General features: G+C 48.5%; 1 long non-coding RNA gene across 1 annotated transcript; it reads left to right on the top strand.

Annotated features, from left to right (window-relative positions):
• The first annotated feature begins 1,839 nt into the window (after nt 1-1,839).
• LOC114910752 (uncharacterized) lies at nt 1,840-3,283 on the top strand. Its single transcript, XR_003797770.1, has 4 exons — nt 1,840-1,874; nt 2,293-2,482; nt 2,796-3,092; nt 3,219-3,283. It is a non-coding gene; the product is annotated as an uncharacterized LOC114910752 (long non-coding RNA).
• The last annotated feature ends 5,171 nt before the right edge of the window (nt 3,284-8,454 follow it).

The raw sequence follows: 8,454 nt of genomic DNA, 5'->3' as shown, positions 1-8,454 counted from the left end.
AGTTATTCATAATGATCAGTTGAAATAACATGTATAATGAGCAAAAACCTAGACTCTTGAGCTATGAGAGTGTTTCCCCCCCCCGTGGTAAATATCTGCCATAGGATTAGCAAATACCGCACAGAGTTCTAGCATGTGACGTGAATTTTTGTCACTCTATTGTAACTGCAGTATAATAAGTACAATAATCACACATGATCTGATTGATCCTGAAGTTTAACATTAGTCCATCTCTGTCAATTCATGTTCAATTTACTGTGCTTTACTGCCATGACAGATTTTATGCACTTGTGTTGCCCACTTGTATAGAGACCACAGCATTAATTTACTGGATGCTGTATGGAGGAGTGCAGTTTGGTAACATCAGTCTCCACTATTTTTGAGGGAAATGGGAAAGTTTCAGTGGCTTTCAGTGCCAGCCTTGTAATTAACTGTGCAAAGTGGTCAGTTACGTTCCTTGGATTGTTTGTCTTTGTGTGAATGATACTGTTTCCGAGTTCTACAGTTGAGGAGCTGGAGGGCACTCTTTCTTTTCTGGTACCTTCTTTTAATGGCTGGGGAATATTTGCCATTGAATAAATTGTTATTCTAATTGATTCCATCTGCCATCTTTCTGAGTTTTGGGTTTGTCCTGTAAAGTTCAGGTCCTGCTGTGATGTGCACTGGCACAAATGGTTGTAGTGGACTAAGCGACTGAACTTCAGATGGGAACAGAGCAGCCGAGCGGTTCTCTCTCTCTCGATCGAGGTGGCTGGTGCTCGCACCTCGGTGTTCTGAGCCCGCTGACGGAGTTGTTTATAACACGTTGTAAATAAGAAAGGCTGATGAAGAACCATGACCCAGAGTGAGACCAGGCTGTCTGTACTCATCTGCACCCCTTTTTGACCAGGGTCTCTGTACTCATCTGCACCCCTTTTTACCACAAGCATCATACGAAATTCACTAATATGCAAGCATATAACTGTAGTAAGAAATAGAAGCATAACTAAGAAATTTAAAAAAAAAAAAAAAAAAAAAAAAAAACAATAAGTTGTCTGCTCTACAAGACAAATAACATGTCACTATGAATTAACACGTAATTCTGGAGGTGGAGGATGATTAAGAGGCAGTGCTTTACTGATGGCCCACAGGTGGTAGATATAGAAGTCACAGGATCTTCTTCTGTAGCTTGTTTGCCTTCGCTTTGGTTCTTTTACACCTTACATTTACATTCATTCATTAAGCAGATGCTTTTATCCAAAGCGATGCACATCTCAGCAAAAGTATAATTTATGCATTACCTTAAGAGAAAGACATAGCTGCAGACATGAAAGTCTCACGTAAACCTAGTTTGTTAACCTACCACTTGCTGTACCTTCACTCTTGAAAAAAACAGCATTTACGGTCCTGGATTGGTGTGTGTCAGCACTTTGGGTTGGGGTTTGGCATTAGAATTGACATATTAGCAGTTTGTTACTCAGATCCTTGTAAGTTGTCAGATTCACTCTGTGCATGCATATACTTTACCTACTGTACTTTGTTAAAATAACTGTTCCTCCCACCCCCATCTCCAGGGCTTCTAGCTGAACTCTTTGCATTGCAAGTTGTGTCCCTGAAAGGCACTGCTGTCCTGCACTGCTATAGAACACAAAACACTCCAGCAGAGCAGCAAGATGTGATCTGGAGGATAACTGAAGGCCAACTTGTTGCCCAGTGGTTCCGGGGGCGGTTCACAGCAGGCCCTGGGTACGAGGGCAGAGCCCAGCTCTCTGAGAAAGGGATAGAGGATGGAAACTTCTCTTTAACCATCTCACCTGTTGAGTACAATGATGAAGGTTTATATGACTGTTTCACAGGGTTTGATCATCTTGCTGTGGTGGAACTAGGTGTTTCTGGTAAGTTTTTGTCCTTTGCATTACAAGCTCAGGTTCTGTCACTTTTTTGTAATGCCAGTATTGCATTAATTGATGTATTTAGTATCTTTTTTGTGTTTTTATTCCTAGACAGTGCTTTATTTTTTTTAACTGATCAATAACCTCATCAGAGTAACTTTTTAGGTTAGATTGCAAATCTGTGTCATGTTCTTAAGTGGAGCACTTATTGTGGTAAAATATCCACCTGTGTAAATGGGTAATAACACTGTACGCTCTGTAGCTTATACTGAATAAAGTACCTGCTAAGTACATATATAATATTATAAAGGATAATTTGTACTAAAACTGTACACAGTTCTAATTGTCAGCTTGTTGTGTTCTTTACAGCAATATTTACATGTTTTATTTATCATTACTGTCTGTTCTTTCACTTTCTCAGTGTCCACAGACAGGAATATCACTGCACAGGTTGGGGACCCTGTCACTCTCCCCTGCTATGCCAACGTCAGCAAACAGGCAAATCTCAGTCATCTTAACGTCCGCTGGGAGAAAGATGGACAGACTGTGCTGGATATCCATATATATATATAATACAGGGACACCTGAAGGGATTATTCTTTCTATTGCAGGTAAATATACAAGGGTCTGTCAAAGCCTGAGAAATGTTTCCCAGGTGCACTGTATTGTGGAGCTGATACATTATTGCAGTTTCCTTCCTCAGAAGTGCAGGTTTTCTTGAGCTCTTAACTATGTGTGATACGTTTGACTCCATAGAAGTACAAGAACCGGATCATCAGTGTTCTTAATCTAACATTTTTTGAAGACAAAAGGACATTTTTCACCCCGTACAGGTCCTGCTGCTGTTGGTTATTGGTCATTTATCGAAATATTCAATCACTTCACCAGCTGCTGACCTGATAACCTCCATCTGTGTTCCCTCAGGCCGTCAGTCAAACATCACCATCCAGTCACCTGAGTCCCTCTTCCTGCCGCTCCACATTGTAGAACCAGTCCGTGTTCTGTTCAGTTCTGGTGGCTGCACCAGTGTGTCTGTGTGTACTGTGGAGGGAGATTCTGTAGACTGTGGACCTCAGTACCAACACAGGGCGTCTGTCCACAACTCAACTCTGATGCTGGAATACACAACACCAGCTGACAGTGGTGTGTACAGAGTGATGGACAACAGGACAAATGACACCATCAACACTGTATCTGTCAGTGTTACTGTTTCTCCTACAGGTATTGTTACTGTAACTTCATTTGAATTTTGTTGCTGCTGTTTTTATCCATACATCTGTTAAAATTTTATTGAACAGCCTCTTTTTTTTTTTTTTTTTTTTTTTTTCTCCCCTCTTTCTTTTACAGTGCTGTTCCCGCTCCTTTCTGTGTTGCTGCTGCTGGGGGCATTGGTGTTATTATGGATGACGGTACAAGAGTTCAAGAAGAAGAAGATTACGCTGAAACATAAACTGTATCTGCTCTTCCTGGTTGTGATGCTGCTGCTGAATCTGGTGCTGGTGGCTCTCTCAGTGACAGTGACATTTAAACCTGGACATAAGGAACTGTATGTGGCACTGGGTGCGGGGCTGGGGCTGTTCCTAGCCTTCAAGATGGTTATAATGTCTATGACTTGTGAAAAGTTAGTCAAGATCAGGAAGGAGAAGACTCTGGGGGGTACACTGAAGCTGGTGTTGCTGTTGCTTCTGATGCTGTTGGTGCTTTTAGTGACAACGATGATGTTGCCGCAGCAGAAGTGGCTAAATTGGATCCCATTCCCAGTGCTGGGTCTGTTTATGATCTTGCACGTGATGATAATATATAAGCCACTACAGTATTTCCAGGAAGTGATGAGGACAGTGCAGAAAATTGAGAACAGCAATTGGTACGAACAGCTGCAGGAACTACATGCGGGACTGGTAGTGCCATTGATCGTGCTGCTGTTGCTGTGGGTCGTGCAGTTGGTGCTTTCAGTTGTGTTGGTGGTTAAGGAGTTGTGGGAAGGGATTAATTTAGGGTTACTGTGGGGCCTCACTGTGGGGGATGGGATCTTGATAATGTTGTTGTTCTTGTTGTGCCTCCATGCTGGTTCCTGAGGGTTACCTCACAATGTCAATGTATTGCATATAGTGACAGGTATCTTAATACTCATCTCAATATGAGAAGCAGGGCAACTCTCATGAAAACAAAACAGACACAGAAAGCAGTGTTTCTCTCAGCCAACCATCAACTGAGCAATAGATTATCCTGAATATATACACCAGCAAACCAGAACAGTTACTGTCCGAAGGATCAACAGTCAAATACCAAAGTGTAACACTGTATGGTACTATGAAATCTTGCACCTCTTCTCCGTGAACCGCCACCTTATCGTGGTGGAGGGGTTTGAGTGCCTGAATGAGTCCAGGAGCTATGTTGTCTGGGGCTACATGCCCCTGGTAGGGTCTCCCATGGCAGACAGGTCCTGGATGACAGACGAGACAAAGCGCGGTTCAAAAACCCCTTATGACAAAAAATCAAGGCGTCCGTTTACCCCCGCCCGGTATGGGGTCACCGGGGCCCCACCCTGGAGCCAGGCCTGGGGGGGGGGCTCGCATGCGAGCGCCTGGTGGCCAGGTCTATGCCCACGGGGCCTGGCCGGGCTCAGCCCGAAGCCACAACGTGGAGCCGCTCTTCGGTGGGCTCACCACCTGCCGGAGAAACCGTAAGGGGCCGGTGCATTGTGATTTGGGCGGTGGTCGGGGCCGAGTGCCCGGCCGACCCAAACCTCGGGCGCCAACTCTGGTTTTTGGGACTTGGAATGTCACCTCACTGGCGGGGAAGGAGCCTGAGCTGGTGCGGGAAGTTGAGAGATACCGTCTAGATATAGTCGGGCTCACTTCCACTCACAGCTTGGGTTCTGGAACCACTCTACTCGATCGAGGGTGGACTCTCCACTATTCTGGCGTTGCCCAAGGTGAGAGGCGGCGGGCTGGTGTGGGCTTATTAATAGCCCCCCAGTTCAGCCGCCATGTGTTGGAGTCTACCCCGGTGAATGAGAGGGTCATCTCCCTACGCCTTCGGGTCAGGGAACGGTCTCTCACTGTCGTTTGTGCTTATGCGCCTAGCGGCAGTGTAGAGTACCCGGCCTTTTTAGAGTCCCTGGGGGGCGTGCTGGAAAGCGCTCCCACTGGGGACTCTGTCGTTCTACTGGGGGACTTTAACGCCCACGTGGGCAGCGACGGTGATACCTGGAGGGGCGTGATTGGGAGGAACGGCCTCCCTGATCTGAACCCGAGCGGTGAGTTGTTATTGGATTTCTGTGCTAGTCGCGGTTTATCCATAACGAACACCATGTTCATGCATAAGGGTGTCCACCAGTGCACTTGGCACCAGGACACCCTAGGTCGGAGGTCGATGATCGACTTTGTAGTCGTTTCTTCTGACCTTCGGCCATATGTTTTGGACACTCGGGTGAAGAGAGGGGCTGAGCTGTCAACTGATCACCACCTGGTGGTGAGTTGGATTCGATGGCGGGGGAAAAAGCTGGACAGACCTGGCAGGCCCAAACGCATAGTGAGGGTCTGTTGGGAACGTTTGGCGGAGGCCCCTGTCAGAGAGGTCTTCAACTCCCACCCTCCGACAGAGTTTCAACCAGGTCCCGAGGGAGGTGGGGGACATTGAGTCCGAATGGACTATGTTCCGCTCCTCCATTGTCGGTGCGGCGGTTCGGAGCTGCGGCCATAAGGTCTCCGGTGCCTGTCGCGGCGGCAATCCCCGAACACGGTGGTGGACACCGGAAGTAAGGGATGCCGTCAAGCTGAAGAAGGAGTTCTATCGGGCCTGGCTGGCTCATGGGACTCCTGAAGCAGCTGACAGGTACCGACGGGCCAAACGGAGCGCGGCTCTGGCAGTCGCCGCGGCAAAAACTCGGGCTTGGGAGGAGTTCGGTGAGGCCATGGAGGAAGACTTTCGTCGGCCTCAAAGAGATTCTGGCAAACCGTCCGGCGACTCAGAGGGGGGAAGCGGTGTTCCACGAACACTGTTTACAGTGGAAGTGGTGCGCTGCTGACCTCAGCTGAGGATGTTCTCGGGCGGTGGAAGGAGTACTTTGAGGATCTCCTCAATCCCTCCGACACGCCTTCCGTAGAGGAAGCTGAGGCTGGGGACTCGGAGGGGGACTCGTCCATTACCCTGGCTGAAGTTGCTGAGGTAGTCAAAAAACTCCTCGGTGGCAAGGCTCCGGGGGTGGATGAGATCCGCCCCGAGTTTCTCAAGTCTCTGGATGTTGTGGGGCTGTCTTGGCTGACACGCCTCTGCAGCATCGCGTGGAGTTCGGGAACGGTGCCTCTGGACTGGCAGACCGGGGTGGTGGTCCCTCTTTTTAAGAAGGGGGACCGGAGATTGTGTTCCAACTACAGGGGGATCACACTCCTTAGCCTCCCTGGGAAAGTCTATGCCAGGGTACTGGAAAGGAGAATCCGACCGATAGTCGAACCTCGGATTCAGGAGGAGCAATGCGGTTTTCGCCCTGGCCGTGGAACACTGGACCAGCTCTATACCCTCACTAGGGTGTTGGAGGGTTCGTGGGAGTTTGCCCAACCAGTCCATATGTGTTTTGTGGACCTGGAGAAGGCATTCGACCATGTCCCTTGTGGCATCCTGTGGGGGGTGCTTCGGGATTATGGGGTTCGGGGCTCGTTGCTACGGGCTGTTCGTTCCCTGTATGACCGGAGCAGGAGCTTGGTTCGCATTGCCGGCAGTAAGTCAGACCTGTTCCCGGTGCATGTTGGACTCCGCCAGGGCTGCCCTTTGTCACCGATTCTGTTCATTATTTTTATGGACAGAATTTCTAGGCGCAGTCAGGGAACGGAGGGTGTCTGTTTTGGTGGCCGCGAGATCTCGTCTCTGCTTTTTGCGGACGATGTGGTCCTGTTGGCTTCATCAAGTCAAGACTTGCAGCGTGCACTGGGGAGGTTTGCAGCCGTGTGCGAAGCGGCGGGGATGAGAATCAGCACCTCCAAATCCGAGGCCATGGTTCTCAGTCGGAAAAAGGTGGATTGCTCCCTCCGGGTTAGGGGGGAGTTGCTCCCTCAAGTGGAGGAGTTTAAGTATCTTGGGGTCTTGTTCACGAGTGAGGGAAAAATGGAGCGGCAGGTCGACAGACGGATCGGTGCGGCGTCTGCAGTAATGCGGTCATTGTACCGGTCTGTTGTGGTGAAGAGGGAGCTGAGTCGTAAGGCGAAGCTCTCAATTTACCGGTCGATCTACGTTCCTACCCTCACCTATGGTCATGAACTCTGGATCATGACCGAAAGAATGAGATCGCGGATACAAGCGGCAGAAATGAGTTTCCTCCGCAGAGTGGCTGGGCGCACCCTTAGGGATAGGGTGAGGAGCTCAGTCACCCGGGAGGAGCTCGGAGTAGAGCCGCTGCTCCTCCGCATCGAGAGGAGCCAGTTGAGGTGGCTCGGGCATCTGTTCCGGATGCCTCCTGGACGCCTCCCTGGGGAGGTGCTCCGGGCTTGTCCCACTGGGAGGAGGCCTCGGGGCAGACCCAGGACACGTTGGAGAGACTATGTCTCCCGGCTGGCCTGGGAACGCCTTGGGGTTCCCCCAGAGGAACTGGAGGAGGTGTGCGGGGGAGAGGGAGGTCTGGAGTACTCTGCTCGGACTGCTGCCCCCGCGACCCGGCCCCGGATAAAAGCGGAGGAAGATGGATGGATGGATGGAAATCTTGCACCTTTTTATATTAAGTTTGATCAGACCTTTTTGTCTGTTCACAAAAATGAATCTGAGAGGAAAAACAGAATTTATTTTTTTGGTGTGGAAGATAAATAATTGTGCACATTGGTATGAAAAGAGCTGTCCTTTCAGTTTGTAGCAAGAATTGCAACTAGATGGTCCCTGTAGCTGTTGGCCAGAGTCTGCAGTCACGTTTTCACGCTGTGACTGTCTACTGGTGCAGATACCAGTGTTCTGAACAGCACAGGAAGACAGAGTGGAGGTCCAGAGGAGTTCGGGAACGAGGCCATGGTGAATACAGATTCATCACCTGGACGCCTGTTGTGACCACGGATTGTTGACGCACATTCAACTCGTGAGCAGCTGTTTGTAGCCTTAACCTGTACTTGAAGTGCACATTAGTATAAGGTGCCTTTTTATAGTTTCACCTGTAGAAATGTAGGAGGGAACAAACTTGACAAGTTAGTGTGAGTATTAATGTGTGTCAGGAATGGGGGGGGGGGGGGGCAATGCCGTATCTGTGTAATATGAGCTCTTATGTGTTACACTATTTGTAAGTTTTAAGTGCTTGTGTTGAGTGTGTGTGCTGTCTGTGTAAGCATTCCTACTGGATGGTGCTGGAAGATGTCATGGATGTACATTTTAATCATTTGTTTGTTCTGCTGCTGGTTTCTCAGGGTTACCTCACAATTTCAATGTATTGTATACAATGACAAGTATCTTAATATTGAGATGATATTATATTGCTAAATTTTAAATTAAATGTTTTTCAATAAAAAGCCTGATGCTTGTCATACTTTGTTACCCTACTGATGCTCCTACTGTTACTCAAAGTAAAGTATCTACCCTAAGTTAATTTGGTAAAAATTAGCCAGCTGTA

The sequence above is a fragment of the Scleropages formosus genome, chromosome 6 (assembly GCF_900964775.1).
Source record: "Scleropages formosus chromosome 6, fSclFor1.1, whole genome shotgun sequence".
Taxonomy (NCBI): domain Eukaryota; kingdom Metazoa; phylum Chordata; class Actinopteri; order Osteoglossiformes; family Osteoglossidae; genus Scleropages; species Scleropages formosus.
Note: the sequence above shows the minus strand (reverse complement) of the source record. Positions and strands in the feature narration are given on the sequence as shown.